Here is a 3068-nt window from a genome sequence, read left to right on the forward strand (position 1 = left end):
ATCGTTGTTTTTTCAAAATCACATAAGACCATTATAACATCTACTGAGATAAAGAATAAAATGAAATATTAAAATCACGATGTATATTGTTGCATTGCGCGAGTACTCTTCTAGTATATATATATATATATATATATCAAAACTTCTCAATCAATAAATATATCAATATTAATATTAGAATTATTCTATATATATCTATACTACCTTATAAACTAGATTTATCAAAAGTCTTAAAAACAATTTTTAATGCACAAAGTACTTTACATTTATACATAAAGTCTCAAAAACAACTCATAATGCATTAAATACTACTACTTTATGCATTTAGTCTTAAAATCTCCTAATCTACAATTAAAATAACATATAGTACAAGTTACCAATACATATTATTATCTTTTCTTTTCATGTTCCCAAGATACTTTTGACACCTTTCACTCTCTCACACCTTTATGTCTTCTTCCCATCGCCGAAGGTGAGATTCAATCTGATATTCACCATGAGTTATGAAAAATCTTTCATTCATCTCCATTCAATTGCTCTAAAACTTTCAGTCTCGCTCTCGATCTCTAGATTCTTTGCGCTTGATGTAAATCGAACACATTTGTGGAGTTGTTTAAATATGTTGGATTTTGAATATATTTGATTTTAAACTGTCATACAAATTTTTTCATCGATAGACTGTAATTGGAACCATAATTCTTATTTATTCAAACTGTATTAATATGTAAAGACCAAGTGTAACTTATATCATCGTTAATAGAATCAATAAAAGTTCAAAATCGTTAAAATTCACGGCTCCCGCCGCATTGCACGGGTATACAACTAGTATATATATTAAAGGAAGAACCAAAAAGTTGTTCAATGAGAAGTTTTCTATTTTATTTATCTTTTTTCTCATTATTTTGATTTATTTTTTAATATACAATCAACATATTAATTGTTAATCCTTTTATTTTTCTAATTTTTTTAACTCCATTTGATTATTCTATAAAGGAAATTTAAATCCACAAATATATAAAAATATATATAATTTTATTTACATTAATACATGCATATTTTTGGATACATGACAATTGAAAAAATAAATTATCAAAATTAATCGATATATATATATATATATATATGGGAAGGGTTCAAACGAGAACCCCTGTGATTTACGAGAATGCGAGAACAACCCAATAACCACATATTGTGATAAAAAATTAAATTAAAAGATTTTTAAAATTAAAATTGAAATTGAAAAAGATTCAAAAAAAATTAAAATTAAAAGGGTAATAATGGAAATGATATCTCAAATATTTACAACACGATCATTATCTTTTAAACACGATCATTATTATCATTATCTAGTAAACAGTTATGAATTCAAGGAGACTCATAACTTCAAATCGCAAAACAACCGACGGAAGCAAACATTGATCGACGGTGATCGACGCAACCCTAATTGACCAATAACCCTAATCGAGAAGCCATTGCATGCAACAAGCGGACAAATTCAAAGTATCTTTCAAAATTACTCGTTTTGAATAAGTTTTTAATTGATTAGTTGTGATACTCATGTGATATCAATGTCATTCGATTTCATTATGGTTTCAATTGGTTATGTTAGACATTGTCAACGATTTCGAATGGCTTCGATAGGTTAGGATTATACTAGGTGTGATAATCATGTGATATGAGTGTGATAATCACGTAATAGGGGTGTGATAATCACCATTATACATCACTTGGTTTATCGTTTTGGTTGATAAGTTAAAATTTTGGTGTAATCATGTGATATGGGTGTGATAATCATGTGATAGGGGTGTGATAATCATGTGATATGAGTGTGATAATCACGTAATAGGGGTGTGATAATCACCATTATACATCACTTGGTTTATCGTTTTGGTTGATAAGTTAAAATTTTGGTGTAATCATGTGATATGGGTGTGATAATCATGTGATAGGGGTGTGATAATCACCATTATACATCACTTGGGTTATCGTTTTGGTTGATAAGTTAAAATTTTGGTGTAATCATATGATATGGGTGTGATAATCATGTGATAGGGGTGTGATAATCACCRTTATACATCACTTGGGTTATCGTTTTGGTTGATAAGTTAAAATTTTGGTGTAATCATGTGATAGGGGTGTGATAATCATGTGATAGGGGTGTGATAATCACCATTATACATCACTTAGGTTATCGTTTTGGTTGATAAGTTAAAATTTTGGTCTAATCATGTGATATAAGTGTGATAATCATGTGATATGGATGTGATAATCGTTTTAGATAGACAAAAATATGGATATTAACGATATGAAGAAAAGATGTTAAGCCATCAACTATCTGGAGATTATGATGAACGAGAAGAAGCATGAACGAAGGAGAAGAAGCATGAACGAAGGAGAAGAATAAAACTAACAAGAGTAAAACGTGGAAACGTGAAAGGATAATTATGGTTAATTAAAATAAAATAAAATTTATAAAAATTACTTAATTACATTAATGCCCTTATTAAATTATTTATATATAATAAAAGTTAATTTATTAATTAAAAAAGTTTGAGGTTATTGGATTGTTCTCGCGTTCTCGTAAATCACAGGTGTTCTCGTTTGAACCTTCACCATATATATATATATATATATGTATGTATATGAAAATCTATCAAAACTTCTCGATCAATGAATATATCAATATTAATATTAGAAATATATTAAAATAATAATCAAAATGTGGTTTAATAAAAAGTTTTCAAACATCCTTATTTTTTTCCGTTATAAATGAAATTAGAATACACAAATAATTATTTTTATTTACATCAATACATACATTTTTTAAAGGAAGAACCAAAAAGTTGTTCAATAAAAAATTTTCTATTTTATTTATCTTTTTTTTTCATTATTTTAATTTATTTATAATATACAATTAACACATTAATTACTAACCTTTTATTTTTTTATTTAATTGATAAAAAAAAAAGTCCAAGCTTCAGCCAGCCTTTGGAATTTTGTTGAGCGACTTTTACTATACACCTACAGTCTAAGGGGCGGTCAAAAAGAGTCTGAACGAGTTTGCAGAT

This window comes from Cynara cardunculus, assembly GCF_001531365.2.
Source record: "Cynara cardunculus var. scolymus isolate 2C chromosome LG 8, CcrdV1, whole genome shotgun sequence".
Taxonomy (NCBI): Eukaryota; Viridiplantae; Streptophyta; class Magnoliopsida; order Asterales; family Asteraceae; genus Cynara; species Cynara cardunculus.